At 43.1% G+C, this 22,272-nt stretch overlaps 4 non-coding genes across 4 annotated transcripts; all 4 read left to right on the top strand.

Moving 5' to 3' along the window:
• The first annotated feature begins 114 nt into the window (after positions 1-114).
• trnan-guu (transfer RNA asparagine (anticodon GUU)) lies at positions 115-188 on the top strand. The gene has a single exon. It is a non-coding gene; the product is annotated as a tRNA-Asn (tRNA).
• A 4,765-nt stretch (positions 189-4,953) lies between these two features.
• trnan-guu (transfer RNA asparagine (anticodon GUU)) lies at positions 4,954-5,027 on the top strand. The gene has a single exon. It is a non-coding gene; the product is annotated as a tRNA-Asn (tRNA).
• A 2,346-nt stretch (positions 5,028-7,373) lies between these two features.
• trnan-guu (transfer RNA asparagine (anticodon GUU)) lies at positions 7,374-7,447 on the top strand. The gene has a single exon. It is a non-coding gene; the product is annotated as a tRNA-Asn (tRNA).
• Positions 7,448-9,793: 2,346 nt separating this feature from the next.
• Positions 9,794-9,867, top strand: trnan-guu (transfer RNA asparagine (anticodon GUU)). Its single transcript has one exon. It is a non-coding gene; the product is annotated as a tRNA-Asn (tRNA).
• Positions 9,868-22,272: the final 12,405 nt, after the last annotated feature.

Genomic DNA, 22,272 nt, shown 5'->3' with positions numbered 1-22,272 from the left:
TTAAACACAGTTGATTGGACAGGGGCTGAACTTTCGAATGTTGCTGGCTCGCTTTAAAAAAAAAAAGATGTTGCGGCTTGTCAAGTCGCAAATATTTTTTCGACTGGGCTGGATGTCTCTGTGGCGCAATTGGCCAGCGCGCTCGGCTGTTAACCGGGAGGTTGGTGGTTCGAGCCCACCCAGGGACGACAAGCTATTTTGGAAGAGCTATCGCAGGCAAAATCCACGAGGTAACATTGTTTGCTGAATATCTACCTGAAACAGGTTGAAGTAACATTTTAGAGGCGCTGTGGCTAAGTTGGTCAAAGTGCCTGTCTAGTAAATCCCAGCAGTGCCTTCATGATAGCCTTTCAAGCAAATCAGTTGTTTACATGTACAGAAAAACATATCACCTGAAAGAGCTATTTTGCAATTATAGATTGAACAGTATCCCTGAATAAACAGAGTAAATGCACTCTTTTCACTCCTTGTTTCTCAGTTTGATGGTAAGGAATGATTGATGTAGACCGTTTTCGGATGACTGTTTTGCTTTTGTGAAAAAGGGGAATCAGACAAAAGTTGCAAAGGCATTCAAAGGCTGTGAGTTCGAGACCCACCAGAGTCACTGTTGTAACCCCTGTTATCTACATTGGTAAATAGGAAAGCCTGCTTGTGTTATTAACTGATGAAAGGAACTGCTAAACTTGGTTCAATTACCACAGAATCCCAGTGTGCTATATGCTGGCCACTGCTTGGTAGGAGTTTCCCGTACGTGAGTGACTGTTCCTTCCTTCCTTCACGCCCCGCTCAACCTCGTCTTCTTCTAAAGAGCTTGGCGCTGTCCTCAGAAGCTTTGGTCTTACTCAGCACCTGAGTGGCCCCACCAAGGGCAAAGGGCACACTCTGGACCTGCTAATGACAAAGCGGGTTAACATTTCAAATTACAGTGTGGTAAATGTTACTTTGTCTGATGGTTTCTGTATTTCTCCAGGTGCAATGAGTTTGCAGTCTTCTTTGCAAGACTCAGTTCAGAACATTAAAAATACCATTATTTGCAGATAACAAGCACGCAGCCAGCTAGACAACTGGAGTTAACCCATTTTGCATTTTTGGCTGACAAAACTGTCCAAGAGATCACCACAAGTCTGAGTTCCACTACATGCTGCCTTTATGCATTGTCTACCAGATTTTTAAAGTCTACGGTGAGCAGTCTGTTGGCTCCAATCACTCAAAAAGTCAACATGTCGCTTGGATCTGGAATATTCCCAAGAGCCTTAAAACTGCGGTCATTAAGCCTCTCTTAAAGAAGAGCAGTCTTGATGCCACAGTGCTAAATAATTACCGGCCCATCTCAAACCTACTACTACTACTCAGTTGTCCATTATTTTATTTTTTTTATCTTTTATTATCAAAAACATCTTACAAGTATTTACATATATTTACATAATTGTACAGACAAACATCACACACAAGTGCAAGGGAATGGGATACACAAGGGCAGGGGGAGAAGAGACAAAAAATTACAGAAAATCAAACACACAATCATTCTTCAAACTTTCTTCAGTGATGGGGGGTGATGCCGTGGATGGGGGGGTGATGCCGGGGTCAGAAGATGATGTCCAGGTTTCCAGAGGGTATAAGGTGGATCAGGGTGTTGTGGGGGATGAGGTGGGTGATGAACCGGTGCTCTGCTGCCATGTGGAGGTGTCGGAGGTGTGCGGCCAAGAGTCCTTTGAAGATGGGCCAAGGTTCTGCTGTTTTATTGTCACGGAGATGGATGTTCCTGTTGAGATATAATGTATACCGGGCTATGGAGAGGGTTACAGTTGTCCATTCAGGCGTGCAAATTATTTACAATGACAGAAAATGCGCTGCTGTTACAAATTGGAATAAGAGATGGAAAAGTATCCCTGCACACACAGATTAACTGCACTCTTTTCACTTTTTGATTCTCAGTTTGTTGGCAAGGAATGACTGACGTAGACCCATTTTGGATGAAAACCGTGTTTTGCGTTTGTGGAAATGAGCATCACGCAAGGATGTATGGGCTCTGTGGCGCAATGGATAGCGCATTGGACTTCTAGGCATTAGTTGCAAGGGCTTTCAAAGGTTGTGGGTTGAGTCCCACTAGAGTCGCTAATGGTGAGAGAACATTTTTGTTTTTTACAATGGAACGTCTGCGCGCTTTACTATCTGATAAAAGGCACTGCTGAACGAGGTTTATTGCCAAGTGTGCTTGAAAAAGTAAGCAAATACATCGGCATTATGTCAAATAACATTATCTTGCAATTTTTCCTCAATATCCAGATTAACTGCAGTATATTGAGTGCGCAATAAATTGGCGAGAGTCGATTGATTGAAAGACTTCCAGTTTTTTTTATAGCTACATTGGTACAGGGGATTTAGCTCAAAGGTAGAAAGATTGATGCCCTCGCTCTCCATTAAACACAGTTGATTGGACAGGGGCTGAACTTTCGAATGTTGCTGGCTCGCTTTAAAAAAAAAAAGATGTTGCGGCTTGTCAAGTCGCAAATATTTTTTAGACTGGGCTGGATGTCTCTGTGGCGCAATTGGCCAGCGCGCTCGGCTGTTAACCGGGAGGTTGGTGGTTTGAGCCCACCCAAGGACGACAAGCTATTTTGGAAGAGCTATCGCAGCCAAAATCCACGGGGTAACATTGTTTGCTGAATATCTACCTGAAACAGGTTGGAGTAACACTTTAGAGGCGCTGTGGCTTAGTTGGTCAAAGTGCCTGTCTAGCAAATCCCAGCAGTGCTTTCATGATAGCCTTTCAAGCAAATCAGTTGTTTACATGTACAGAAAAACATATCACCCGAAAGAGCTATTTTGCAATTAGAGATTGAACAGTATCCCTGAATAAACAGAGTAAATGCACTCTTTTCACTCCTTGTTTCTCAGTTTGATGGTAAGGAATGATTGATGTAGACCGTTTTCGGATGACTGTTTTCTTTTGTGAAAAAGGGGAATCAGACAAAAGTTGCAAAGGCATTCAAAGGCTGTGAGTTCGAGACCCACCAGAGTCACTGTTGTAACCCCTGTTATCTACATTGGTAAATAGGAAAGCCTGCTTGTGTTATTAACTGATGAAAGGAACTGCTAAACTTGGTTCAATTACCACAGAATCCCAGTGTGCTATAGGCTGGCCACTGCTTGGTAGGAGTTTCCCGTACGTGAGTGACTGTTCCTTCCTTCCTTCACGCCCCGCTCAACCTCGTCTTCTTCTAAAGAGCTTGGCGCTGTCCTCAGAAGCTTTGGTCTTACTCCGCACCTGAGTGGCCCCACCAAGGGCAAAGGGCACACTCTGGACCTGCTAATGACAAAGCGGGTTAACATTTCAAATTACAGTGTGGTAAATGTTACTTTGTCTGATGGTTTCTGTATTTCTCCAGGTGCAATGAGTTTGCAGTCTTCTTTGCAAGACTCAGTTCAGAACATTAAAAATACCATTATTTGCAGATAACAAGCACGCAGCCAGCTAGACAACTGGAGTTAACCCATTTTGCATTTTTGGCTGACAAAACTGTCCAAGAGATCACCACAAGTCTGAGTTCCACTACATGCTGCCTTTATGCATTGTCTACCAGATTTTTAAAGTCTACGGTGAGCAGTCTGTTGGCTCCAATCACTCAAAAAGTCAACATGTCGCTTGGATCTGGAATATTCCCAAGAGCCTTAAAACTGCGGTCATTAAGCCTCTCTTAAAGAAGAGCAGTCTTGATGCCACAGTGCTAAATAATTACCGGCCCATCTCAAACCTACTACTACTACTCAGTTGTCCATTATTTTATTTTTTTTATCTTTTATTATCAAAAACATCTTACAAGTATTTACATATATTTACATAATTGTACAGACAAACATCACACACAAGTGCAAGGGAATGGGATACACAAGGGCAGGGGGAGAAGAGACAAAAAATTACAGAAAATCAAACACACAATCATTCTTCAAACTTTCTTCAGTGATGGGGGGTGATGCCGTGGATGGGGGAGTGATGCCGGGATCAGAAGATGATGTCCAGGTTTCCAGAGGGTATAAGGTGCATCAGGGTGTTGTGGGGGATGAGGTGGGTGATGAACCGGTGCTCTGCTGCCATGTGGAGGTGTCGGAGGTGTGCGGCCAAGAGTCCTTTGAAGATGGGCCAAGGTTCTGCTGTTTTATTGTCACGGAGATGGATGTTCCTGTTGAGATATAATGTATACCGGGCTATGGAGAGGGTTACAGTTGTCCATTCAGGCGTGCAAATTATTTACAATGACAGAAAATGCGCTGCTGTTACAAATTGGAATAAGAGATGGAAAAGTATCCCTGCACACACAGATTAACTGCACTCTTTTCACTTTTTGATTCTCAGTTTGTTGGCAAGGAATGACTGACGTAGACCCATTTTGGATGAAAACCGTGTTTTGCGTTTGTGGAAATGAGCATCACGCAAGGATGTATGGGCTCTGTGGCGCAATGGATAGCGCATTGGACTTCTAGGCATTAGTTGCAAGGGCTTTCAAAGGTTGTGGGTTGAGTCCCACTAGAGTCGCTAATGGTGAGAGAACATTTTTGTTTTTTACAATGGAACGTCTGCGCGCTTTACTATCTGATAAAAGGCACTGCTGAACGAGGTTTATTGCCAAGTGTGCTTGAAAAAGTAAGCAAATACATCGGCATTATGTCAAATAACATTATCTTGCAATTTTTCCTCAATATCCAGATTAACTGCAGTATATTGAGTGCGCAATAAATTGGCGAGAGTCGATTGATTGAAAGACTTCCAGTTTTTTTTATAGCTACATTGGTACAGGGGATTTAGCTCAAAGGTAGAAAGATTGATGCCCTCGCTCTCCATTAAACACAGTTGATTGGACAGGGGCTGAACTTTCGAATGTTGCTGGCTCGCTTTAAAAAAAAAAAGATGTTGCGGCTTGTCAAGTCGCAAATATTTTTTCGACTGGGCTGGATGTCTCTGTGGCGCAATTGGCCAGCGCGCTCGGCTGTTAACCGGGAGGTTGGTGGTTCGAGCCCACCCAGGGACGACAAGCTATTTTGGAAGAGCTATCGCAGGCAAAATCCACGAGGTAACATTGTTTGCTGAATATCTACCTGAAACAGGTTGAAGTAACATTTTAGAGGCGCTGTGGCTAAGTTGGTCAAAGTGCCTGTCTAGTAAATCCCAGCAGTGCCTTCATGATAGCCTTTCAAGCAAATCAGTTGTTTACATGTACAGAAAAACATATCACCTGAAAGAGCTATTTTGCAATTATAGATTGAACAGTATCCCTGAATAAACAGAGTAAATGCACTCTTTTCACTCCTTGTTTCTCAGTTTGATGGTAAGGAATGATTGATGTAGACCGTTTTCGGATGACTGTTTTGCTTTTGTGAAAAAGGGGAATCAGACAAAAGTTGCAAAGGCATTCAAAGGCTGTGAGTTCGAGACCCACCAGAGTCACTGTTGTAACCCCTGTTATCTACATTGGTAAATAGGAAAGCCTGCTTGTGTTATTAACTGATGAAAGGAACTGCTAAACTTGGTTCAATTACCACAGAATCCCAGTGTGCTATATGCTGGCCACTGCTTGGTAGGAGTTTCCCGTACGTGAGTGACTGTTCCTTCCTTCCTTCACGCCCCGCTCAACCTCGTCTTCTTCTAAAGAGCTTGGCGCTGTCCTCAGAAGCTTTGGTCTTACTCAGCACCTGAGTGGCCCCACCAAGGGCAAAGGGCACACTCTGGACCTGCTAATGACAAAGCGGGTTAACATTTCAAATTACAGTGTGGTAAATGTTACTTTGTCTGATGGTTTCTGTATTTCTCCAGGTGCAATGAGTTTGCAGTCTTCTTTGCAAGACTCAGTTCAGAACATTAAAAATACCATTATTTGCAGATAACAAGCACGCAGCCAGCTAGACAACTGGAGTTAACCCATTTTGCATTTTTGGCTGACAAAACTGTCCAAGAGATCACCACAAGTCTGAGTTCCACTACATGCTGCCTTTATGCATTGTCTACCAGATTTTTAAAGTCTACGGTGAGCAGTCTGTTGGCTCCAATCACTCAAAAAGTCAACATGTCGCTTGGATCTGGAATATTCCCAAGAGCCTTAAAACTGCGGTCATTAAGCCTCTCTTAAAGAAGAGCAGTCTTGATGCCACAGTGCTAAATAATTACCGGCCCATCTCAAACCTACTACTACTACTCAGTTGTCCATTATTTTATTTTTTTTATCTTTTATTATCAAAAACATCTTACAAGTATTTACATATATTTACATAATTGTACAGACAAACATCACACACAAGTGCAAGGGAATGGGATACACAAGGGCAGGGGGAGAAGAGACAAAAAATTACAGAAAATCAAACACACAATCATTCTTCAAACTTTCTTCAGTGATGGGGGGTGATGCCGTGGATGGGGGGGTGATGCCGGGGTCAGAAGATGATGTCCAGGTTTCCAGAGGGTATAAGGTGGATCAGGGTGTTGTGGGGGATGAGGTGGGTGATGAACCGGTGCTCTGCTGCCATGTGGAGGTGTCGGAGGTGTGCGGCCAAGAGTCCTTTGAAGATGGGCCAAGGTTCTGCTGTTTTATTGTCACGGAGATGGATGTTCCTGTTGAGATATAATGTATACCGGGCTATGGAGAGGGTTACAGTTGTCCATTCAGGCGTGCAAATTATTTACAATGACAGAAAATGCGCTGCTGTTACAAATTGGAATAAGAGATGGAAAAGTATCCCTGCACACACAGATTAACTGCACTCTTTTCACTTTTTGATTCTCAGTTTGTTGGCAAGGAATGACTGACGTAGACCCATTTTGGATGAAAACCGTGTTTTGCGTTTGTGGAAATGAGCATCACGCAAGGATGTATGGGCTCTGTGGCGCAATGGATAGCGCATTGGACTTCTAGGCATTAGTTGCAAGGGCTTTCAAAGGTTGTGGGTTGAGTCCCACTAGAGTCGCTAATGGTGAGAGAACATTTTTGTTTTTTACAATGGAACGTCTGCGCGCTTTACTATCTGATAAAAGGCACTGCTGAACGAGGTTTATTGCCAAGTGTGCTTGAAAAAGTAAGCAAATACATCGGCATTATGTCAAATAACATTATCTTGCAATTTTTCCTCAATATCCAGATTAACTGCAGTATATTGAGTGCGCAATAAATTGGCGAGAGTCGATTGATTGAAAGCCTTCCAGTTTTTTTTATAGCTACATTGGTACAGGGGATTTAGCTCAAAGGTAGAAAGATTGATGCCCTCGCTCTCCATTAAACACAGTTGATTGGACAGGGGCTGAACTTTCGAATGTTGCTGGCTCGCTTTAAAAAAAAAAAGATGTTGCGGCTTGTCAAGTCGCAAATATTTTTTCGACTGGGCTGGATGTCTCTGTGGCGCAATTGGCCAGCGCGCTCGGCTGTTAACCGGGAGGTTGGTGGTTCGAGCCCACCCAGGGACGACAAGCTATTTTGGAAGAGCTATCGCAGGCAAAATCCACGAGGTAACATTGTTTGCTGAATATCTACCTGAAACAGGTTGGAGTAACATTTTAGAGGCGCTGTGGCTAAGTTGGTCAAAGTGCCTGTCTAGTAAATCCCAGCAGTGCCTTCATGATAGCCTTTCAAGCAAATCAGTTGTTTACATGTACAGAAAAACATATCACCTGAAAGAGCTATTTTGCAATTATAGATTGAACAGTATCCCTGAATAAACAGAGTAAATGCACTCTTTTCACTCTTTGTTTCTCAGTTTGATGGTAAGGAATGATTGATGTAGACCGTTTTCGGATGACTGTTTTGCTTTTGTGAAAAAGGGGAATCAGACAAAAGTTGCAAAGGCATTCAAAGGCTGTGAGTTCGAGACCCACCAGAGTCACTGTTGTAACCCCTGTTATCTACATTGGTAAATAGGAAAGCCTGCTTGTGTTATTAACTGATGAAAGGAACTGCTAAACTTGGTTCAATTACCACAGAATCCCAGTGTGCTATATGCTGGCCACTGCTTGGTAGGAGTTTCCCGTACGTGAGTGACTGTTCCTTCCTTCCTTCACGCCCCGCTCAACCTCGTCTTCTTCTAAAGAGCTTGGCGCTGTCCTCAGAAGCTTTGGTCTTACTCAGCACCTGAGTGGCCCCACCAAGGGCAAAGGGCACACTCTGGACCTGCTAATGACAAAGCGGGTTAACATTTCAAATTACAGTGTGGTAAATGTTACTTTGTCTGATGGTTTCTGTATTTCTCCAGGTGCAATGAGTTTGCAGTCTTCTTTGCAAGACTCAGTTCAGAACATTAAAAATACCATTATTTGCAGATAACAAGCACGCAGCCAGCTAGACAACTGGAGTTAACCCATTTTGCATTTTTGGCTGACAAAACTGTCCAAGAGATCACCACAAGTCTGAGTTCCACTACATGCTGCCTTTATGCATTGTCTACCAGATTTTTAAAGTCTACGGTGAGCAGTCTGTTGGCTCCAATCACTCAAAAAGTCAACATGTCGCTTGGATCTGGAATATTCCCAAGAGCCTTAAAACTGCGGTCATTAAGCCTCTCTTAAAGAAGAGCAGTCTTGATGCCACAGTGCTAAATAATTACCGGCCCATCTCAAACCTACTACTACTACTCAGTTGTCCATTATTTTATTTTTTTTATCTTTTATTATCAAAAACATCTTACAAGTATTTACATATATTTACATAATTGTACAGACAAACATCACACACAAGTGCAAGGGAATGGGATACACAAGGGCAGGGGGAGAAGAGACAAAAAATTACAGAAAATCAAACACACAATCATTCTTCAAACTTTCTTCAGTGATGGGGGGTGATGCCGTGGATGGGGGGGTGATGCCGGGGTCAGAAGATGATGTCCAGGTTTCCAGAGGGTATAAGGTGGATCAGGGTGTTGTGGGGGATGAGGTGGGTGATGAACCGGTGCTCTGCTGCCATGTGGAGGTGTCGGAGGTGTGCGGCCAAGAGTCCTTTGAAGATGGGCCAAGGTTCTGCTGTTTTATTGTCACGGAGATGGATGTTCCTGTTGAGATATAATGTATACCGGGCTATGGAGAGGGTTACAGTTGTCCATTCAGGCGTGCAAATTATTTACAATGACAGAAAATGCGCTGCTGTTACAAATTGGAATAAGAGATGGAAAAGTATCCCTGCACACACAGATTAACTGCACTCTTTTCACTTTTTGATTCTCAGTTTGTTGGCAAGGAATGACTGACGTAGACCCATTTTGGATGAAAACCGTGTTTTGCGTTTGTGGAAATGAGCATCACGCAAGGATGTATGGGCTCTGTGGCGCAATGGATAGCGCATTGGACTTCTAGGCATTAGTTGCAAGGGCTTTCAAAGGTTGTGGGTTGAGTCCCACTAGAGTCGCTAATGGTGAGAGAACATTTTTGTTTTTTACAATGGAACGTCTGCGCGCTTTACTATCTGATAAAAGGCACTGCTGAACGAGGTTTATTGCCAAGTGTGCTTGAAAAAGTAAGCAAATACATCGGCATTATGTCAAATAACATTATCTTGCAATTTTTCCTCAATATCCAGATTAACTGCAGTATATTGAGTGCGCAATAAATTGGCGAGAGTCGATTGATTGAAAGACTTCCAGTTTTTTTTATAGCTACATTGGTACAGGGGATTTAGCTCAAAGGTAGAAAGATTGATGCCCTCGCTCTCCATTAAACACAGTTGATTGGACAGGGGCTGAACTTTCGAATGTTGCTGGCTCGCTTTAAAAAAAAAAAGATGTTGCGGCTTGTCAAGTCGCAAATATTTTTTCGACTGGGCTGGATGTCTCTGTGGCGCAATTGGCCAGCGCGCTCGGCTGTTAACCGGGAGGTTGGTGGTTCGAGCCCACCCAGGGACGACAAGCTATTTTGGAAGAGCTATCGCAGGCAAAATCCACGAGGTAACATTGTTTGCTGAATATCTACCTGAAACAGGTTGGAGTAACATTTTAGAGGCGCTGTGGCTAAGTTGGTCAAAGTGCCTGTCTAGTAAATCCCAGCAGTGCCTTCATGATAGCCTTTCAAGCAAATCAGTTGTTTACATGTACAGAAAAACATATCACCTGAAAGAGCTATTTTGCAATTATAGATTGAACAGTATCCCTGAATAAACAGAGTAAATGCACTCTTTTCACTCCTTGTTTCTCAGTTTGATGGTAAGGAATGATTGATGTAGACCGTTTTCGGATGACTGTTTTGCTTTTGTGAAAAAGGGGAATCAGACAAAAGTTGCAAAGGCATTCAAAGGCTGTGAGTTCGAGACCCACCAGAGTCACTGTTGTAACCCCTGTTATCTACATTGGTAAATAGGAAAGCCTGCTTGTGTTATTAACTGATGAAAGGAACTGCTAAACTTGGTTCAATTACCACAGAATCCCAGTGTGCTATATGCTGGCCACTGCTTGGTAGGAGTTTCCCGTACGTGAGTGACTGTTCCTTCCTTCCTTCACGCCCCGCTCAACCTCGTCTTCTTCTAAAGAGCTTGGCGCTGTCCTCAGAAGCTTTGGTCTTACTCAGCACCTGAGTGGCCCCACCAAGGGCAAAGGGCACACTCTGGACCTGCTAATGACAAAGCGGGTTAACATTTCAAATTACAGTGTGGTAAATGTTACTTTGTCTGATGGTTTCTGTATTTCTCCAGGTGCAATGAGTTTGCAGTCTTCTTTGCAAGACTCAGTTCAGAACATTAAAAATACCATTATTTGCAGATAACAAGCACGCAGCCAGCTAGACAACTGGAGTTAACCCATTTTGCATTTTTGGCTGACAAAACTGTCCAAGAGATCACCACAAGTCTGAGTTCCACTACATGCTGCCTTTATGCATTGCCTACTAGATTTTTAAAGTCTACGGTGAGCAGTCTGTTGGCTCCACTCACTCAAAAAGTCAACATGTTGCTTCGATCTGGAATATTCCCAAGAGCCTTAAAACTGCGGTCATTAAGCCTCTCTTAAAGAAGAGCAGTCTTGATGCCACAGTGCTAAATAATTACCGGCCCATTTCAAACCTACTACTACTACTCAGTTGTCCATTATTTTAATTTTTTTTTTATCTTTTATTATCAAAAACATCTTACAAGTATTTACATATATTTACATAATTGTACAGACAAACATCACACACAAGTGCAAGGGAATGGGATACACAAGGGCAGGGGGAGAAGAGACAAAAAATTACAGAAAATCAAACACACCATCATTCTCCAAACTTTCTTCAGTGATGGGGGTTGATGCCGTGGTTGGGGGAGGTGATGCCGGGGTCAGAAGATGATGTCCAGGTTTCCAGAGGGTATAAGGTGGATCAGGGTGTTGTGGGGGACGAGGTGGGTGATGAACCGGTGCTCTGCTGCCATGTGGAGGTGTCGGAGGTGTGCGGCCAAGAGTCCTTTGAAGATGGGCCAAGGTTCTGCTGTTTTATTGTCACGGAGATGGATGTTCCTGTTGAGATATAATGTATACCGGGCTATGGAGAGGGTTACAGTTGTCCATTCAGGCGTGCAAATTGTTTACAATGACAGAAAATGCGCTGCTGTTACAAATTGGAATAAGAGATGGAAAAGTATCCCTGCACACACAGATTAACTGCACTCTTTTCACTTTTTGATTCTCAGTTTGTTGGCAAGGAATGACTGACGTAGACCCATTTTGGATGAAAACCGTGTTTTGCGTTTGTGGAAATGAGCATCACGCAAGGACGTATGGGCTCTGTGGCGCAATGGATAGCGCATTGGACTTCTAGGCATTAGTTGCAAGGGCTTTCAAAGGTTGTGGGTTGAGTCCCACTGGAGTCGCTAATGGCGAGAGAACATTTTTGTTTTTTACAATGGAACGTCTGCGCGCTTTACTATCTGATAAAAAGCACTGCTGAACGAGGTTTATTGCCAAGTGTGCTTGAAAAAGTAAGCAAATACATCGGCATTATGTCAAATAACATTATCTTGCAATTTTTCCTCAATATCCAGATTAACTGCAGTATATTGAGTGCGCAATAAATTGGCGAGAGTCGATTGATTGAAAGACTTCCAGTTTTTTTTATAGCTACATTGGTACAGGGGATTTAGCTCAAAGGTAGAAAGATTGATGCCCTCGCTCTCCATTAAACTCAGTTGATTGGACAGGGGCTGAACTTTCAAATGTTGCTGGCTCGCTTTAAAAAAAAAAAGATGTTGCGGCTTGTCGAGTCGCAAATATTTTATTGACTAGGCTGGATGTCTCTGTGGCGCAATTGGCCAGCGCGCTCGGCTGTTAACCGGGAGGTTGGTGGTTTGAGCCCACCCAGGGACGACAAGCTATTTTGGAAGAGCTATCGCAGGCAAAATCCACGAGGTAACATTGTTTGCTGAATATCTACCTGAAACAGGTTGGAGTAACATTTTAGAGGCGCTGTGGCTTAGTTGGTCAAAGTGCCTGTCTAGTAAATCCCAGCAGTGCTTTCATGATAGCCTTTCAAGCAAATCAGTTGTTTACATGTACAGAAAAACATATCACCCGAAAGAGCTATTTTGCAATTATAGATTGAACAGTATCCCTGAATAAACAGAGTAAATGCACTCTTTTCACTCCTTGTTTCTCAGTTTGATGGTAAGGAATGATTGATGTAGACCGTTTTCGGATGACTGTTTTCTTTTGTGAAAAAGGGGAATCAGACAAAAGTTGCAAAGGCATTCAAAGGCTGTGAGTTCGAGACCCACCAGAGTCACTGTTGTAACCCCTGTTATCTACATTGGTAAATAGGAAAGCCTGCTTGTGTTATTAACTGATGAAAGGAACTGCTAAACTTGGTTCAATTACCACAGAATCCCAGTGTGCTATAGGCTGGCCACTGCTTGGTAGGAGTTTCCCGTACGTGAGTGACTGTTCCTTCCTTCCTTCACGCCCCGCTCAACCTCGTCTTCTTCTAAAGAGCTTGGCGCTGTCCTCAGAAGCTTTGGTCTTACTCCGCACCTGAGTGGCCCCACCAAGGGCAAAGGGCACACTCTGGACCTGCTAATGACAAAGCGGGTTAACATTTCAAATTACAGTGTGGTAAATGTTACTTTGTCTGATGGTTTCTGTATTTCTCCAGGTGCAATGAGTTTGCAGTCTTCTTTGCAAGACTCAGTTCAGAACATTAAAAATACCATTATTTGCAGATAACAAGCACGCAGCCAGCTAGACAACTGGAGTTAACCCATTTTGCATTTTTGGCTGACAAAACTGTCCAAGAGATCACCACAAGTCTGAGTTCCACTACATGCTGCCTTTATGCATTGTCTACCAGATTTTTAAAGTCTACGGTGAGCAGTCTGTTGGCTCCAATCACTCAAAAAGTCAACATGTCGCTTGGATCTGGAATATTCCCAAGAGCCTTAAAACTGCGGTCATTAAGCCTCTCTTAAAGAAGAGCAGTCTTGATGCCACAGTGCTAAATAATTACCGGCCCATCTCAAACCTACTACTACTACTCAGTTGTCCATTATTTTATTTTTTTTATCTTTTATTATCAAAAACATCTTACAAGTATTTACATATATTTACATAATTGTACAGACAAACATCACACACAAGTGCAAGGGAATGGGATACACAAGGGCAGGGGGAGAAGAGACAAAAAATTACAGAAAATCAAACACACAATCATTCTTCAAACTTTCTTCAGTGATGGGGGGTGATGCCGTGGATGGGGGGGTGATGCCGGGGTCAGAAGATGATGTCCAGGTTTCCAGAGGGTATAAGGTGGATCAGGGTGTTGTGGGGGATGAGGTGGGTGATGAACCGGTGCTCTGCTGCCATGTGGAGGTGTCGGAGGTGTGCGGCCAAGAGTCCTTTGAAGATGGGCCAAGGTTCTGCTGTTTTATTGTCACGGAGATGGATGTTCCTGTTGAGATATAATGTATACCGGGCTATGGAGAGGGTTACAGTTGTCCATTCAGGCGTGCAAATTATTTACAATGACAGAAAATGCGCTGCTGTTACAAATTGGAATAAGAGATGGAAAAGTATCCCTGCACACACAGATTAACTGCACTCTTTTCACTTTTTGATTCTCAGTTTGTTGGCAAAGAATGACTGACGTAGACCCATTTTGGATGAAAACCGTGTTTTGCGTTTGTGGAAATGAGCATCACGCAAGGATGTATGGGCTCTGTGGCGCAATGGATAGTGCATTGGACTTCTAGGCATTAGTTGCAAGGGCTTTCAAAGGTTGTGGGTTGAGTCCCACTAGAGTCGCTAATGGTGAGAGAACATTTTTGTTTTTTACAATGGAACGTCTGCGCGCTTTACTATCTGATAAAAGGCACTGCTGAACGAGGTTTATTGCCAAGTGTGCTTGAAAAAGTAAGCAAATACATCGGCATTATGTCAAATAACATTATCTTGCAATTTTTCCTCAATATCCAGATTAACTGCAGTATATTGAGTGCGCAATAAATTGGCGAGAGTCGATTGATTGAAAGACTTCCAGTTTTTTTATAGCTACATTGGTACAGGGGATTTAGCTCAAAGGTAGAAAGATTGATGCCCTCGCTCTCCATTAAACACAGTTGATTGGACAGGGGCTGAACTTTCGAATGTTGCTGGCTCGCTTTAAAAAAAAAAAGATGTTGCGGCTTGTCAAGTCGCAAATATTTTTTCGACTGGGCTGGATGTCTCTGTGGCGCAATTGGCCAACGCGCTCGGCTGTTAACCGGGAGGTTGGTGGTTTGAGCCCACCCAGGGACGACAAGCTATTTTGGAAGAGCTATCGCAGGCAAAATCCACGAGGTAACATTGTTTGCTGAATATCTACCTGAAACAGGTTGGAGTAACATTTTAGAGGCGCTGTGGCTTAGTTGGTCAAAGTGCCTGTCTAGTAAATCCCAGCAGTGCCTTCATGATAGCCTTTCAAGCAAATCAGTTGTTTACATGTACAGAAAAACATATCACCTGAAAGAGCCATTTTGAAATTATAGATTGAACAGTATCCCTGAATAAACAGAGTAAATGCACTCTTTTCACTCCTTGTTTCTCAGTTTGATGGTAAGGAATGATTGATGTAGACCGTTTTCGGATGACTGTTTTGCTTTTGTGAAAAAGGGGAATCAGACAAAAGTTGCAAAGGCATTCAAAGGCTGTGAGTTCGAGACCCACCAGAGTCACTGTTGTAACCCCTGTTATCTACATTGGTAAATAGGAAAGCCTGCTTGTGTTATTAACTGATGAAAGGAACTGCTAAACTTGGTTCAATTACCACAGAATCCCAGTGTGCTATAGGCTGGCCACTGCTTGGTAGGAGTTTCCCGTACGTGAGTGACTGTTCCTTCCTTCCTTCACGCCCCGCTCAACCTCGTCTTCTTCTAAAGAGCTTGGCGCTGTCCTCAGAAGCTTTGGTCTTACTCCGCACCTGAGTGGCCCCACCAAGGGCAAAGGGCACACTCTGGACCTGCTAATGACAAAGCGGGTTAACATTTCAAATTACAGTGTGGTAAATGTTACTTTGTCTGATGGTTTCTGTATTTCTCCAGGTGCAATGAGTTTGCAGTCTTCTTTGTAAGACTCAGTTCAGAACATTAGAAATACCATTATTTGCAGATAACAAGCACGCAGCCAGCTAGACAACTGGAGTTAACCCATTTTGCATTTTTGGCTGACAAAACTGTCCAAGAGATCACCACAAGTCTGAGTTCCACTACATGCTGCCTTTATGCATTGTCTACCAGATTTTTAAAGTCTACGGTGAGCAGTCTGTTGGCTCCAATCACTCAAAAAGTCAACATGTCGCTTGGATCTGGAATATTCCCAAGAGCCTTAAAACTGCGGTCATTAAGCCTCTCTTAAAGAAGAGCAGTCTTGATGCCACAGTGCTAAATAATTACCGGCCCATCTCAAACCTACTACTACTACTCAGTTGTCCATTATTTTATTTTTTTTATCTTTTATTATCAAAAACATCTTACAAGTATTTACATATATTTACATAATTGTACAGACAAACATCACACACAAGTGCAAGGGAATGGGATACACAAGGGCAGGGGGAGAAGAGACAAAAAATTACAGAAAATCAAACACACAATCATTCTTCAAACTTTCTTCAGTGATGGGGGGTGATGCCGTGGATGGGGGGGTGATGCCGGGGTCAGAAGATGATGTCCAGGTTTCCAGAGGGTATAAGGTGGATCAGGGTGTTGTGGGGGATGAGGTGGGTGATGAACCGGTGCTCTGCTGCCATGTGGAGGTGTCGGAGGTGTGCGGCCAAGAGTCCTTTGAAGATGGGCCAAGGTTCTGCTGTTTTATTGTCACGGAGATGGATGTTCCTGTTGAGATATAATGTATACCGGGCTATGGAGAGGGTTACAGTTGTCCATTCAGGCGTGCAAATTATTTACAATGACAGAAAATGCGCTGCTGTTACAAATTGGAATAAGAGATGGAAAAGTATCCCTGCACACACAGATTAACTGCACTCTTTTCACTTTTTGATTCTCAGTTTGTTGGCAAGGAATGACTGACGTAGACCCATTTTGGATGAAAACCGTGTTTTGCGTTTGTGGAAATGAGCATCACGCAAGGATGTATGGGCTCTGTGGCGCAATGGATAGTGCATTGGACTTCTAGGCATTAGTTGCAAGGGCTTTCAAAGGTTGTGGGTTGAGTCCCACTAGAGTCGCTAATGGTGAGAGAACATTTTTGTTTTTTACAATGGAACGTCTGCGCGCTTTACTATCTGATAAAAGGCACTGCTGAACGAGGTTTATTGCCAAGTGTGCTTGAAAAAGTAAGCAAATACATCGGCATTATGTCAAATAACATTATCTTGCAATTTTTCCTCAATATCCAGATTAACTGCAGTATATTGAGTGCGCAATAAATTGGCGAGAGTCGATTGATTGAAAGACTTCCAGTTTTTTATAGCTACATTGGTACAGGGGATTTAGCTCAAAGGTAGAAAGATTGATGCCCTCGCTCTCCATTAAACACAGTTGATTGGACAGGGGCTGAACTTTCGAATGTTGCTGGCTCGCTTTAAAAAAAAAAAGATGTTGCGGCTTGTCAAGTCGCAAATATTTTTTCGACTGGGCTGGATGTCTCTGTGGCGCAATTGGCCAGCGCGCTCGGCTGTTAACCGGGAGGTTGGTGGTTTGAGCCCACCCAGGGACGACAAGCTATTTTGGAAGAGCTATCGCAGGCAAAATCCACGAGGTAACATTGTTTGCTGAATATCTACCTGAAACAGGTTGGAGTAACATTTTAGAGGCGCTGTGGCTTAGTTGGTCAAAGTGCCTGTCTAGTAAATCCCAGCAGTGCCTTCATGATAGCCTTTCAAGCAAATCAGTTGTTTACATGTACAGAAAAACATATCACCTGAAAGAGCCATTTTGAAATTATAGATTGAACAGTATCCCTGAATAAACAGAGTAAATGCACTCTTTTCACTCCTTGTTTCTCAGTTTGATGGTAAGGAATGATTGATGTAGACCGTTTTCGGATGACTGTTTTGCTTTTGTGAAAAAGGGGAATCAGACAAAAGTTGCAAAGGCATTCAAAGGCTGTGAGTTCGAGACCCACCAGAGTCACTGTTGTAACCCCTGTTATCTACATTGGTAAATAGGAAAGCCTGCTTGTGTTATTAACTGATGAAAGGAACTGCTAAACTTGGTTCAATTACCACAGAATCCCAGTGTGCTATAGGCTGGCCACTGCTTGGTAGGAGTTTCCCGTACGTGAGTGACTGTTCCTTCCTTCCTTCACGCCCCGCTCAACCTCGTCTTCTTCTAAAGAGCTTGGCGCTGTCCTCAGAAGCTTTGGTCTTACTCCGCACCTGAGTGGCCCCACCAAGGGCAAAGGGCACACTCTGGACCTGCTAATGACAAAGCGGGTTAACATTTCAAATTACAGTGTGGTAAATGTTACTTTGTCTGATGGTTTCTGTATTTCTCCAGGTGCAATGAGTTTGCAGTCTTCTTTGTAAGACTCAGTTCAGAACATTAGAAATACCATTATTTGCAGATAACAAGCACGCAGCCAGCTAGACAACTGGAGTTAACCCATTTTGCATTTTTGGCTGACAAAACTGTCCAAGAGATCACCACAAGTCTGAGTTCCACTACATGCTGCCTTTATGCATTGTCTACCAGATTTTTAAAGTCTACGGTGAGCAGTCTGTTGGCTCCAATCACTCAAAAAGTCAACATGTCGCTTGGATCTGGAATATTCCCAAGAGCCTTAAAACTGCGGTCATTAAGCCTCTCTTAAAGAAGAGCAGTCTTGATGCCACAGTGCTAAATAATTACCGGCCCATCTCAAACCTACTACTACTACTCAGTTGTCCATTATTTTATTTTTTTTATCTTTTATTATCAAAAACATCTTACAAGTATTTACATATATTTACATAATTGTACAGACAAACATCACACACAAGTGCAAGGGAATGGGATACACAAGGGCAGGGGGAGAAGAGACAAAAAATTACAGAAAATCAAACACACAATCATTCTTCAAACTTTCTTCAGTGATGGGGGGTGATGCCGTGGATGGGGGGGTGATGCCGGGGTCAGAAGATGATGTCCAGGTTTCCAGAGGGTATAAGGTGGATCAGGGTGTTGTGGGGGATGAGGTGGGTGATGAACCGGTGCTCTGCTGCCATGTGGAGGTGTCGGAGGTGTGCGGCCAAGAGTCCTTTGAAGATGGGCCAAGGTTCTGCTGTTTTATTGTCACGGAGATGGATGTTCCTGTTGAGATATAATGTATACCGGGCTATGGAGAGGGTTACAGTTGTCCATTCAGGCGTGCAAATTATTTACAATGACAGAATATGCGCTGCTGTTACAAATTGGAATAAGAGATGGAAAAGTATCCCTGCACACACAGATTAACTGCACTCTTTTCACTTTTTGATTCTCAGTTTGTTGGCAAGGAATGACTGACGTAGACCCATTTTGGATGAAAACCGTGTTTTGCGTTTGTGGAAATGAGCATCACGCAAGGATGTATGGGCTCTGTGGCGCAATGGATAGTGCATTGGACTTCTAGGCATTAGTTGCAAGGGCTTTCAAAGGTTGTGGGTTGAGTCCCACTAGAGTCGCTAATGGTGAGAGAACATTTTTGTTTTTTACAATGGAACGTCTGCGCGCTTTACTATCTGATAAAAGGCACTGCTGAACGAGGTTTATTGCCAAGTGTGCTTGAAAAAGTAAGCAAATACATCGGCATTATGTCAAATAACATTATCTTGCAATTTTTCCTCAATATCCAGATTAACTGCAGTATATTGAGTGCGCAATAAATTGGCGAGAGTCGATTGATTGAAAGACTTCCAGTTTTTTTATAGCTACATTGGTACAGGGGATTTAGCTCAAAGGTAGAAAGATTGATGCCCTCGCTCTCCATTAAACACAGTTGATTGGACAGGGGCTGAACTTTCGAATGTTGGCTCGCTTTAAAAAAAAAAAGATGTTGCGGCTTGTCAAGTCGCAAATATTTTTTCGACTAGGCTGGATGTCTCTGTGGCGCAATTGGCCAGCGCGCTCGGCTGTTAACCGGGAGGTTGGTGGTTTGAGCCCACCCAGGGACGACAAGCTATTTTGGAAGAGCTATCGCAGGCAAAATCCACGAGGTAACATTGTTTGCTGAATATCTACCTGAAACAGGTTGGAGTAACATTTTAGAGGCGCTGTGGCTTAGTTGGTCAAAGTGCCTGTCTAGTAAATCCCAGCAGTGCCTTCATGATAGCCTTTCAAGCAAATCAGTTGTTTACATGTACAGAAAAACATATCACCTGAAAGAGCCATTTTGAAATTATAGATTGAACAGTATCCCTGAATAAACAGAGTAAATGCACTCTTTTCACTCCTTGTTTCTCAGTTTGATGGTAAGGAATGATTGATGTAGACCGTTTTCGGATGACTGTTTTGCTTTTGTGAAAAAGGGGAATCAGACAAAAGTTGCAAAGGCATTCAAAGGCTGTGAGTTCGAGACCCACCAGAGTCACTGTTGTAACCCCTGTTATCTACATTGGTAAATAGGAAAGCCTGCTTGTGTTATTAACTGATGAAAGGAACTGCTAAACTTGGTTCAATTACCACAGAATCCCAGTGTGCTATAGGCTGGCCACTGCTTGGTAGGAGTTTCCCGTACGTGAGTGACTGTTCCTTCCTTCCTTCACGCCCCGCTCAACCTCGTCTTCTTCTAAAGAGCTTGGCGCTGTCCTCAGAAGCTTTGGTCTTACTCCGCACCTGAGTGGCCCCACCAAGGGCAAAGGGCACACTCTGGACCTGCTAATGACAAAGCGGGTTAACATTTCAAATTACAGTGTGGTAAATGTTACTTTGTCTGATGGTTTCTGTATTTCTCCAGGTGCAATGAGTTTGCAGTCTTCTTTGTAAGACTCAGTTCAGAACATTAGAAATACCATTATTTGCAGATAACAAGCACGCAGCCAGCTAGACAACTGGAGTTAACCCATTTTGCATTTTTGGCTGACAAAACTGTCCAAGAGATCACCACAAGTCTGAGTTCCACTACATGCTGCCTTTATGCATTGTCTACCAGATTTTTAAAGTCTACGGTGAGCAGTCTGTTGGCTCCAATCACTCAAAAAGTCAACATGTCGCTTGGATCTGGAATATTCCCAAGAGCCTTAAAACTGCGGTCATTAAGCCTCTCTTAAAGAAGAGCAGTCTTGATGCCACAGTGCTAAATAATTACCGGCCCATCTCAAACCTACTACTACTACTCAGTTGTCCATTATTTTATTTTTTTTTATCTTTTATTATCAAAAACATCTTACAAGTATTTACATATATTTACATAATTGTACAGACAAACATCACACACAAGTGCAAGGGAATGGGATACACAAGGGCAGGGGGAGAAGAGACAAAAAATTACAGAAAATCAAACACACAATCATTCTTCAAACTTTCTTCAGTGATGGGGGGTGATGCCGTGGATGGGGGGGTGATGCCGGGGTCAGAAGATGATGTCCAGGTTTCCAGAGGGTATAAGGTGGATCAGGGTGTTGTGGGGGATGAGGTGGGTGATGAACCGGTGCTCTGCTGCCATGTGGAGGTGTCGGAGGTGTGCGGCCAAGAGTCCTTTGAAGATGGGCCAAGGTTCTGCTGTTTTATTGTCACGGAGATGGATGTTCCTGTTGAGATATAATGTATACCGGGCTATGGAGAGGGTTACAGTTGTCCATTCAGGCGTGCAAATTATTTACAATGACAGAAAATGCGCTGCTGTTACAAATTGGAATAAGAGATGGAAAAGTATCCCTGCACACACAGATTAACTGCACTCTTTTCACTTTTTGATTCTCAGTTTGTTGGCAAGGAATGACTGACGTAGACCCATTTTGGATGAAAACCGTGTTTTGCGTTTGTGGAAATGAGCATCACGCAAGGATGTATGGGCTCTGTGGCGCAATGGATAGTGCATTGGACTTCTAGGCATTAGTTGCAAGGGCTTTCAAAGGTTGTGGGTTGAGTCCCACTAGAGTCGCTAATGGTGAGAGAACATTTTTGTTTTTTACAATGGAACGTCTGCGCGCTTTACTATCTGATAAAAGGCACTGCTGAACGAGGTTTATTGCCAAGTGTGCTTGAAAAAGTAAGCAAATACATCGGCATTATGTCAAATAACATTATCTTGCAATTTTTCCTCAATATCCAGATTAACTGCAGTATATTGAGTGCGCAATAAATTGGCGAGAGTCGATTGATTGAAAGACTTCCAGTTTTTTCATAGCTACATTGGTACAGGGGATTTAGCTCAAAGGTAGAAAGATTGATGCCCTCGCTCTCCATTAAACACAGTTGATTGGACAGGGGCTGAACTTTCGAATGTTGCTGGCTCGCTTTAAAAAAAAAAAGATGTTGCGGCTTGTCAAGTCGCAAATATTTTTTCGACTGGGCTGGATGTCTCTGTGGCGCAATTGGCCAGCGCGCTCGGCTGTTAACCGGGAGGTTGGTGGTTTGAGCCCACCCAGGGACGACAAGCTATTTTGGAAGAGCTATCGCAGGCAAAATCCACGAGGTAACATTGTTTGCTGAATATCTACCTGAAACAGGTTGGAGTAACATTTTAGAGGCGCTGTGGCTTAGTTGGTCAAAGTGCCTGTCTAGTAAATCCCAGCAGTGCCTTCATGATAGCCTTTCAAGCAAATCAGTTGTTTACATGTACAGAAAAACATATCACCTGAAAGAGCCATTTTGAAATTATAGATTGAACAGTATCCCTGAATAAACAGAGTAAATGCACTCTTTTCACTCCTTGTTTCTCAGTTTGATGGTAAGGAATGAT

The sequence above is a fragment of the Eucyclogobius newberryi genome, unplaced genomic scaffold (assembly GCF_026437365.1).
Source record: "Eucyclogobius newberryi isolate DKJ021-1_F unplaced genomic scaffold, fEucNew1.0.hap1 SCAF_142, whole genome shotgun sequence".
NCBI lineage: Eukaryota > Metazoa > Chordata > Actinopteri > Gobiiformes > Gobiidae > Eucyclogobius > Eucyclogobius newberryi.
Note: the sequence above shows the minus strand (reverse complement) of the source record. Positions and strands in the feature narration are given on the sequence as shown.